Below are 12,173 nucleotides of genomic sequence, written 5' to 3'. Positions count from 1 at the left end.
CACCCACGAGCCCAAATATATAACTATTTCCAGAATTCGACTCCAAAACGAGGTCTAAATCACAATTAATCAAAAAGCCCTAACTCTACCCAAATCCCTAATTTTCTACCCTTAACCTCATGTTTTAGGCCTAGAAATCTAATGGGTGTTAATGGAAATTGAAGAAAATGAGTCTAAGATTACATACCTATGAATGTTTGGTGAAATCCTCTTTCAAAAATCGCCCAATTTGGAGTTAAGATGAAGAAGTTATGAAATTTTGAGTAAATCCCGTAATGCTACTGTTTTATGGTCTTTTAAAATAGCTAGAAAAAATTGCCCTTCGCGTTCGCGACGGGCACTTCGCGTTCGCGATGGGTCAGGCTGGGTAAGCCTTCGCGTTCGCGGACAACGGCTCGCGTTCGCGGAGTAGGAACTCCTCGAGCCTCGCGTTCACGTGCTAAGGACCGCGTTCGCGATGAACAAATTGGTGACCCCTCCCCAGAACCTTACGCGTTCGCGAGTGGAAGGACGCGTTCGCGAAGGGTCTCCCCCCCCCCCCCCCCAGCTTCGCGTTCGCGTCTCAACCTTCACGTTCGCGAAGAAGAAATTGGGCACCTGGGATCTTTGCCTTACGCGTTCGCGATAGGGACCACACGAACGCGAAGGGTAAAATCCCTGGGCACTGAACAGCAAAAACCTGCAACTTTTCTTAAGTCAAAAACCTCCCAAAACACATCCGAAACACACCCGAGCCCTCGGGGCTCCTAACCAAACATAGGTACTAACTCAACAACATCATACGAACTTATCCGCGCGATCAAATTGCCAAAATAACCTCAATAACAACGAATTAAACCTCAAAATCAAAGGATTCCCCAAACTTCATAAAACATCAACTTTAGCATTTTAGGTCCGAATCACGTCAAATGATATCCGTTTTTCACCAAATTTCACAGAAACATCTTAAATCATATATAAGACCTGTACCTGGCGCCGGAACCAAAATATTGGCCCAATACTAACATGTTCTAATCAAATTTCATTTCAAATCTCCTTAAACAATTTCAGAAAACAATTTCCTTTAAAATTTCATTTCTCGGGCTCGAGACCTCGGAATTCAATTCCGGGCATACGCCCAAGTCCCATATTTTCCTACGGACCCTTCGGGACCGTCAGATTATGGGTCCGGGTCTGCCTACCCAAAACGTTGACCGAAGTCAAATTAGCTCATTTTATAACCAAATTTTATAATTTTTCATAGATTTTCATATTTAAGCTTTCCAGCTACGCGCCCGGACTGCGCACGCAATTTGAGGTGACTCTAAATGAGGTTTTCAAGGCTTCGAAAACATAGAATTTAATTTAAAACAAGTGATGACCATTTGGGTCATCACAATTGATCACATCTTCAATATATTACGACTTGGTTCCTTCAGTGAAGATAGAGTACTATGGTCAGAGATAATTCCAATCGTTATTATATATACTTCTATGAAATTCTGAAGATAATTCAAACAAATTAAAATAGGGATTTGTTCTTGAAATCAAACTCATAATAAAGAAAAACTAATCCTTAAAAATGAAAACGAAAGAAAAGCATTTAAAAAAACAAAAAAGCTTTTAAACGGGGCGGTGCGGTGCGGTGCGGTGCGGATTTATGCGGTGCGGGTTGAGAATTGAAAATATTACTATGCGGTGCGGAGCGGTGCGTGTTGAAGTCTTAGTGGGTTAAGGCTAAACCCGCCCCGCAACTGCCCCAATGCTATCCCTATCTAAAGCATGTGAATTTTATTTTATTTTAGTTTTTGGTTAAAAGGAAGTTGTATTCATAATATTGGAGCAGCATTTCATATTAGTAATAGAGATACTAAAGTTACTAAGAACATTTAGAGGTCGTTTGGTATGAGGTATTAGAAAGTATAGTGTTGGTATAAAAATTTAATACCACCTTAATACTTCGTTTGGTTAGCAAATTAGGTATAAGTTATCCCAGGATTAAAATTAACACCGGGATAACTTATACCTTATAGAGGGTGGGATAATTAGTACGTGTATAACTTATACATTCTTCTTACAAATTATGCAATTGTCATATTTAATACAACATACCAAACAATGGATAGCTTAAGGATAATCAGTTAATCATGTACTTTCGCTTTTATTTCCGCTGATTTAGTTTTTGTTAAGTTTTTAGTTATAAAAAGGTATAGGAAAAAGGTGAAAATTTCTATAATGTTGGCTTGCCTAGCGAGTGCAATGTTAGGAGCCATCACGGTCCCGACGGTGGGAATTCGGGTCGTGATAATCGACCCCTCCAACGATCATGTGAATCACGTGTTGTGGCTCTTCTTGCTCGCTCTGACTGTTTGAATCTCTGTTGTTGAAGTGGTGTCTTTGATATGTCCGATGGACGATACGATGGCGGATGCATCTATGTGAGGCCGAAACTAGATATCCGCACTTAGAAAAATTAGTGCTTGCTTTAATAAGCGCCTCTAGGAAACTAAAACGATATTTCCAATGTCATCCAATATGTGTTGTGACAACTTATCCTCTTCAAAATATTTTGCACAAACCCGAGCTTTCGATTCGATTGGCCAAATGGCCGTGGAAATCAGTGGGTACGATATTGAGTATCGACATCGAACCGCCATCAAGTCTCAAATCTTGGCAAACTTCGTGGATGACTTCGCGCCGACCCTCATACCCGAGGTTAAAAAAGAACTGCAGATAAAATCGCGTACATCTTCGAGGGTCTGGACCCTCTTTACGGACGGTGCTTCGAACGTGAAGGGAACCGGACTAGGCATCGTGCTAAAATCACCCACGGGTAATATAGTTAGACAATCTATCAGAACTACAAAATTGACTAACAATGAGGCCGAGTATGACGCCATGATTGCAGGTCTCGAACTAGCTAAAAGCTTGGGAGCGGAGGTCATAGAGGCCAAATGTGATTCCTTCCTTGTGGTAAACCGAGTTAACGAGACTTTTAAAGTCCGAGAAGACAGAATGCAGAGGTACTTGGATAAACTACAGATGACTCTACAACGATTTAATGAATGGACCTTGCAACATGTACCTCGAGAATAGAACAGCGAGGCCGACGCTCTTGCCAATCTAGGTTCATCGGTCAGAGACGATGAACTCAACTGGGGGACTGTCGTACAACTCATGAGATCGGTGATCGAAGAAGGCCACGCCAAAATAAACTCCACGAGTTTGACATGGGATTGGAGAAACAAGTACATAGAGTACTTAAAGAACGGGAAGCTTCCATCAGATCCAAAGGAGTCGAGACCTCTGCGCACAAAGGCAGCATGGTTCACTTTATCGGAAGACGGAATGCTGTTTAGAAAGATGTTCGATGGACCGTTGGCGATATGTTTAGGTGTCACGACCCGAATTTCTCACCCTCGGGAGTCGTGATGGCGCCTACTAATGTAATCTAGGCAAGCCAACTACTGAACAGTTACCTTTATCCATTTTTACATCTTTTTAACATTTCTAAAGCATTGATGTGAAAATAGCGGAAATTTAAAATTTAAGCGGAAGACAACGATAACATATACGAAAACTATATCTATTACAAATACTTAAGCCTTAATCACCCAGAACTGGTGTCACAGTACCACAGACGATATAGGAGTGCTAAATACAAAGTCTAAAAAACAAAAATACACTATTTCTGAAACAAAGAAATGAAACAGGAAGTAAAGGATAGATGAGACGCCAGGGCCTGCGGATGCCTGCAGGTCTACCTTGGATCTCCGCGTGGACTGAAGGTAGTCACTCAACCTACGGTCCAAAATCAACAGAACTGGGATCTGCACAAAAGAGTGCAGAGTGTAGTATCAGCACAACTGACCCCATGTGCTGGTAAGTGCCTAGCCTAACCTCGGCGAAGTAGTGACGAGGCTAGGATTAGACTACCAAATAAACCTCTGCAGTTACATAATATACAGCGGAAAATAAAGCAGAAATGAACAAGTAAAGATGGGAGGGGGAGCATGCTACGGGGGAAATATCAATTCCGAATAGAAAGACAACAGGTAAATGTAAGAAGCAATATATCTCAGATATCAATAAAGGACCAGAAATCAATAAATGCACGGCATCACCCTTCGTGCTTTTACTCTCGTCCTCACCAAAACAATCAAGTAATGAAAACGTGCACGGCATCACCCTTCGTGCTTTTACTCTCTTTCCTCACCATATAACAATATATAATCGGCACGGAATGATACATCGTGCGGCACGACATCATCCTTCGTGCTTTACACTCTTTCCTCACAATCATACACGGCATCACCCTTCGTGCTTTACACTCTTTTCTCACAAAAATAATGCACGGCATCACCCTTCGTGCTTTAACTCTCTTTCCTCACCCAAACAACAATCACAGTGATAGGGCAAGGGAAAATAATGAAATTGCAATAATAATCCCGGCAAGGGAACAATAATTCAACAACAAGTCCCGGCAAGGGACAACATCAAAACAACAACTAAATCCCGGCAAGGGAAATGACAACTTAAAGCAACAATGGCCCGGCACGGTGGCAACATAATGATCTCTTTCTTTCTCACTTTTACTTCACAATTCACTTCACAACCTGAGCCAATGCTCCAAAGGTTCAATTATCACTTACACTTTCACAATTCGTTATACAACTCGAGCCAACGCTCCTCAATGTTCCTAGGTCACAATTCCTTCCACAAACTTTACACAACATATAGAATTCATCACCAAGGCATGAAAGATACAACAAAGTCATGATAATCACAATATAAGACCCACGGGCATGCTAGACACCAACGTATAGATACTCGTCACCATACCTATACGTCGTACTCAACATTTACCACATAGCAAATAGGATTCGACTCCTAATCCCTCAAGCTAAGGTTAGACCAAACACTTACCTCGATGCCACGAACACAATTCACGCTTCAATTATAGCTTTACCCCTCGATTCCACCACCAATTCGTTCGTATCTAGTCATAAGTTACTTAATTACATTAATAAACGCTAAATGAATCAACCCCAATGCATCAAAATGAGTTTTTCAAAGTTTTACCCAAAAAGTCAAAAATCGTCCCTGGGCCCACATGGTCAAAACCCGAGGTTCAAACCAAAATCCGATCACCCATTCCCCCACGAACTCAAATATATAATTTGTCTTGAAATCGGACCTCAAATCGAGGTCCAAATCCCCAATTTTTGAAAAACCTAGGTTCTACCCAAAACACCCAATTTTTCCCATGAAAATCATTGATTTGAAGTTGAAATCATGTTAAAAGATGTTAAGAATTGAAGAAAGTTAGTTAAAAATGACTTACAATTGATTTGGAGAAGAAGAAATCCTTGAAAAATCGCCTAAGTGTGTTTATGTTTGAGAGAATATGAAAAATGGGTTTTAAAATCGTCTAAGTATAAAAGTTGCAGGTCTTTGATATGGGAATTGCGAACAGGGGTTTGCAATTGCGAACCCTTTAGAAATGCTGGACTTTCGCATTTGAGAAAGAAAGTTCGCATTTGCGACTTCCGCATTTGCGACACATTGGTCGCATTTGTGATCACTGGCCAGGCTGGGAAGCTTCGCATTTGCGAGGCCGCAATGCCGATGCACATATCGCATTTGCGATGGAGGGCAGGCCTGGGCTAGTTCGCATTTGCAACCAAGCCCTCGCATTTGCAAGCCAGGCTTCGAATGCGAAACCTGCATGCCTGATCATACCAGCAAAAATCCTGCAATTTTTCTAAGTTCAAAATGCACCCCGTGGCCTATCCAAAACTCACCCGAGCCCTCGGGGCTCCAAACCAAATATACACACAACCTCAAAAATATCCTACGGACTTATCCGTGCACTCAAATCACCAAAATAACATCATGAATATCGAATTGAACCTCAAGATCAATGAAATTTCCCAAAACTTCTTTAAACATCAAATTTGCATTTAAGGTCCGAATCACGTCAAACGGATTCCGTTTCTTACCAAACTTCACAGAATTATCTTAGATCATATATAAGACCTGTACCGGGCGCCGGAATCAAAATACGGGCCCGATACCAACATGTTCTAATCAAAATTCATTTCCAAACCTTTTAAACAATTCTAGAAAATAATTTTCTTTAAAAATTCATTTCTCGGTCTTGGGACCTCGGAATTCGATTCCGGGCATACGCTCAAGTCCCATATTTTCCTACGGACCATCCGGGACAATCAAATCACGGGTCCGGGTCCGTTTACCCAAAACGTTGACCGAAGTCAAATTAATTCATTTTATAGTCAAAATTTATTATTTTTCACAGAATTTTACATATAGGCTTTCCAGCTATGCGCCGGACTACGCACGCAAATCGAGGTGATGCTAAAAGAGGTTTTTAAGGCCTCGAAATGCAGAATTCAATTTAAAAACAAGTGATGAACTTTTGGGCCATCACATTAGGACCGGGAGATATCGACTACGTCCTATTGGAAGTTCACGAAGGCACTTGTGGAAATCATTTCGGCGTCGAATCGTTGGTCCACAAAGTAATCAGAGCAGGGTACTACTGGACCGATATGGAGAATGACGCAAAAGAGTTCGTTCGAAAATGTGAAAAATGCCAAATGTATGCGCTAATGATTCACCAACCAGGAGAGCAGCTCTATTCGGTCTTATCCCCATGGCCGTTCATGAAATGGGGAATGGACATCGTCGGCCCTCTTCCTTCAGCCCCAGGTAAATTTCAGTTTATTTTATTTATGACTGATTATTTTTCTAAGTGGGTTGAATCACAGGCTTTCGAGAAAGTCATGTAAAAAGAAGTCATAGACTTCATTTGGGACCACATCATATGTCGATTCGGGATGCCCTCTGAGATCGTATGTCATAATGGAAAGCAAATCATCAGCAGCAAAGTGACTAAATTTCTCGAGGACCACAAGATCAAAAGAATCCTATCGACGCCTTATCATCCCAGCGGGAACAGACAAGCCGAATCGACCAACAAAACCATCATTCAGAACCTTAAGAAGAGATTGACCGACGCCAAAGGGAAGTGGAGAGAGATACTGCCCGAGGTTCTATGGGCATCCCGCACAACATCTAAATCCAGTACCGGAGCAACACCGTTCTCGTTAATTTATGGCACCGAAGCTCTAATTTCGGTCGAAGTCGGAGAACCTAGCATCTGATTTCGATATACAACGGAGGAGTCAAATAATGAGGACATGAATATGAGCCTAGAATTGTTGGACGAAAGACGCGAAGCCGCCCTCATCCAATTGGCCGCCCAAAAATAGCAGATCGAAAGGTACTACAATCGAAGAGGCAATCTTCGATATTTTAGCATCGTGGACTTTGTGCTAAGAAAAGTCACCCTCAACACCCGAGATCCGAATGAAGGGAAACTGGGTTCGAACTGGGAAGGACCGTATCAGGTTCTCGAAATCATCAGAAAAGGATCCTACAAGCTCAGCACGATGAACGGCGAACAACTACCGAGCAATTGGAACGTGTCGCACCTAAAACGATACTACTGCTAAGGTACGACCCCTTCCATTTTCATTTATATTTTGAACTAACTCTTGCAGGTGTTCGATCAAAAACAACGATGGACTCTTCAACACGAAGTCTTTAGGTCTGAAAGCACGCGTTGCACTCTTTTTCCCTTAGACCAGTTTTGTCCCAATGGGTTTTCCGGCGAGGTTTTTAATGAGGCAACCATTGATCGTGCTAACTTTGAACAATTCAACAGTATCTGAGGCTTCTTTACAATCAACCTCGAATATTACGGGGCATTACCCTAGAATGTCAACTTTGTTGCGAGAAAATTACTTCATGGCATCAGGGTCTCGATAGGAAAAATTTGTAAGGGCCAAACGGTCAAACGAACCGTGCCCGCGTAGTTTGCTCGAGCCCTGCCGCAGAACATGTACGCATGTATAATCAATTATAAAGAGAAGTATTTTTCCTTGCCGATATCTCATGCCTTAGAAAAATTTTTCTACTTTACAATTTTATACTCTCGATCTATTATATAAACAGGCTTAAGGGTCGATCATAACCAGAGTTCGGGCAAGGATCGTGATATAAACAGGCTTACTAGGCGTGAGAACGAAGTCTTTTCATGAACGAGATATCCGTGATCGGGTAAGGATCGTGGCGGAAATCTCGGCACGTATCAAGTCAAGACCGACTATTTAGCCAATCATGATATTTCCTTCTATATTTACAATTGTACCATAAGAAAAATTCTTCTACTATATAAAGGGGGTTCTAATCATTTTGTAAAGGGGATTACTCACGTATAACAAAGCAATATATTACATTTTCTCTCTTAAAGCTCTGTTGTTCAGTTCAAATTTTTCAATTATACGTTCATTCGGTTCGAGGGCGATCTAGCTCGAGGGCCAAGCTGCGCTTTATTTTGGTTTGCTCTATTTTACAGATAAATTCTAACATTAATTCTCATATTTTTCAGTTTAAGCCAAGTGTGATTACATATACTTAAAATCACTTATAAATATAATTATTATCCAATTTTGAGGATAAACAATGAAAGCTTTTTGAATCATGGATTGGAACTTATTCTGTATCCATATCCCTGAAGCCCGTATTCTTCTTGTGTGTGCAGTTGTTCTAATTATCTGTTTTTGTTACTTTTGTAACAAATTATCAGACGTCGTATTACCAATTTCAAACAGTGTGCCATTCCTCGCCGCTGCTTCATCCTCTACGACTTCTACCGTTCGCCATTCGCCATTCGCCATTAATTCGTTGTCGTCGCCGCTTCATACCCTACGACTTCTAACACTTTGCTATTTCTCGCCGCCGCTTCATCCCCTACGACTTCTAACCGTTCTCCGTTCGCTGTCGTCGCCGCTTCATACCCTACGACTTCTATCGCTACGCTATTCCCCGCTGCCGCCGCTTCATCCCGTGCGACTTCTAATAGCGCGCCATTCGCTGCCGCTTCATCCTGACCTAATTCTAGTCAGCAGCAGCCATCAGGATCAAAATATGATGTTGAGATTGTGGTTTTTAATGAAGGAAGTCAAAGGGGAAAAACAAATATCGGGGAGAACGATTGCACTATTTGTCTTTCGGAGTTTTTAAAAGGATGCACAATTCTTCCTGCTTGTTGCCATAAATTTCATGTCGATTGCATTAAGATTTGGTTACTTACGAGTATTGAAAAAACTTGTCCCATATGCAGGACTCGTCATGTGCATGCTTAGTAATCCTTGATCTTTTTTGGTTTCATTCTTTGTAATTAAATTTTGATCACACACACAATAGGAATGGTTTATAACATCCTGACACATTGATCATGATTCATGCCAATGCAGTGAATATTATTTAATCTTACCCTATCCCTCCTCAGGGCCCTGTTTTCAGTATTTTTACCATAGTGTAATATTTTCAACTCCAATTAGGACTTAGGAGGATTCATTCAAAAGCTGATCCCTGTATGATAGACATTTTTCTTCCTTTTGGACTTTGCTATATTATTCTTGTAAAAGCTAGTGATTAGTTAACAATAGTCGAGGGTTTCCATCTTAATAACTTTATACTCTTTTTGTCTAAGAATGATAGATTTAGTTACTTTAACGGAAAAAAAAGTACCTTTAATTTTAGGAGCACTCTAAGAGATCTACGTTAGAAAAGATAGACTTTTTGTGTTAAACGAGAAGAAATGGCGGGAGGCTAAAAAGTCATAGTCCAGTCAGGTTATAAATGATAAAAGAGTATTCCAGCTTAGGAACCTTGACATATGATTTGGGTTGTTTCTATATGGGTCGAAATCTGACCAAACAAGAATCTGCGTAAAGAGGGACGGCAAAGTTATTTGGGCCGAAATCGTATTCGTACAATGCTATAGCGACAAGCACTCAGAAAGTCTGTACGGCAAATGAGATGTCACGGCATTTTAGAGGGTCAGTCTGTAATACAGTTAACTGACTTAGGTACTCTGGCTAATGACCATCGTGTAATGAGAATACTTAGTATATACACTAGGTGAGAAAACGAAGAAAAGGGGGATTCAGACAAATCACAGACTTCTTCATTAACAGGGAATGGGAATAGAAGAATCCATCTCGAAGGCGAGAGAAGGTTCAGAAATTTGCTATTCATCTTCTGTATCCATCGTTATGGAATAGACAAAGATATACCCCGTGATCATTAATGGTGATTTCTTTCCTTCTTTATTTTACATTACGGATTAACGATGTCGAGAATGAATGTAAGCTCATCATATATATTAGATTTTTTCCATTATATTAATGAGTTCATGAGCTTAATATTATTCAACTCTTCTTACTTATCATTTATTAATCTAGAGTTAATTATCTTTGGCTAGGATTTACCCCTTATCCATTCTTTTAATTGGTTTAACTAAAAAGAGCTTAACATTTTTTGGTCGAACAATTTGGCGCCGTCTGTGGAGATTTTCTAGACAAAGCCTTAGTTCCCTCTAGATCCAAACATGATCTTAGCTCTATCTTCCATTCGGTGAAGTTTCACCCTTTCATTAGGAATGTCGACTTGCGAAACCGGTCGGTAAACCTGATCGCAGCCAACTCCGCACCAATAAAAGGTAGCAAGAGAGGGTCGCAATAGCTTTTACCCAATATGAGGGTCGGGATCGAATTCCTTAGGGAGCTAGAAAGGGAGTTGATGTATCTATCTAGTCTAGAATCGTGTAATTGTTCCAAATGTCATTTCCAATATTTTTGGGTTTTCTTTTATGAACTACTATTATAAAACTACTAATTAGAATTGAAACTAGATTACGCTAAGAGATAATTGCTAAGAGTTGTATCTAATGGATTAAGGGGCACTAGAGTAGTGGCTTTCACCTAGGTGGCTAATTGACGGGTAATTGCTTCTAAGGCTTGATTGACATGATTGGGGAAATATGTATAACCGTTGCACAATTTTACCCACTCTCACACCTCTCGGTAGAGAGAGTGATTTTGCCCAATTGACTCTCTCGAGATCAAATGAGTAGGCAAATTAGCTCAAGCAACTAGGGTTCAAGTCGGATAATTACTCTCTCGAGATTTAACCCTTTAATTGGGACTATCAATTCTCTTGAGTTCATCCCAATTCCTTGTTGGGTCAAGTTTGGAGACTTAGGCTCTCTCTCTCAAGAAGAGCCAAGTCAACTAAGCACAAACCAGTGTTTGCAACCACCAATTCATAAATTAAACCATAAAATTGACCCAAATACAAACACCCATAGTCAATCTGACCTTAAATCACAACACCCATCAATTACCCACTCTAGGGTTGAGCCACAACCCTAGCTAATGGGTTTAGCTACTCATGCTTGAACAAGAAAATAGCGAAATAGATGAAAAAGAAGACATATTAATTAAGCACTAAAGTAAAATACAAGAATCTATCGTTAAAAGTAAGCTAAGGTGCCAAAAATGGCTACAGATGATGTTCTCACGAGCGCAGCTGCTAAAATAAAATAACTGATACCCTAAAAAATGAAAAAAGGTTCTATTTATACTAAGTTGGAAAACCTACACAAAAATACCTCTGCGGGGTCAGTGCGGGCCGCGCAAAATGGACGGCGGCCGCACTAGGCTCTTGGACTTCAAATCTTGGCTCTCTGAACTCGGGCTCCGCGGACCGCGCAGAATGGACCGCGACCGCGGCGGCAGCTAGCGCTGTCCGCACAAACATGACCGCGGACCGCATGGGTTTGAACCTTGGCAATTTCAACTCTTTGAAGTTCTCTTCCGCGGACCGCACATAATGGTAGTGCGGCCGCGGAGCATTCACCGCGGACCGCATAACATGTACTGCGACCGTGTTGCTTGAAGCCTTAGTTCCTGAGTCTCTGAACCTCCCTTGTGCGGACCGCACAAAATAGAATGCGTCCGCACTAGGTTTTATACCTTGAAATCTGCTCTCTGAATCTCCCTAGTGCGGAACGCACAAAGTATAGTGCGGCCGCACTAGGCCTGTTCTCCTGAGTTTTGCCTTGTATTTTATACTTGTGCAGGTTTCACTCCTTTTGAGCCGATCTTTGACCTTTTGTCACTTTGTCGATCAAACCTGCAATCAAGCACAACTTATGAGCCTTTTGGGACTGTTTTGTAACAATTTATAATCAAAGCGTAAGCAAGAAGGAGCATAAAACACGTAAAAATCCCTAGTTATCAACTCCCCCAAACTTAAGC

Source organism: Nicotiana attenuata, unplaced genomic scaffold (assembly GCF_001879085.1).
Source record: "Nicotiana attenuata strain UT unplaced genomic scaffold, NIATTr2, whole genome shotgun sequence".
Taxonomy (NCBI): Eukaryota; Viridiplantae; Streptophyta; class Magnoliopsida; order Solanales; family Solanaceae; genus Nicotiana; species Nicotiana attenuata.
Note: the sequence above shows the minus strand (reverse complement) of the source record.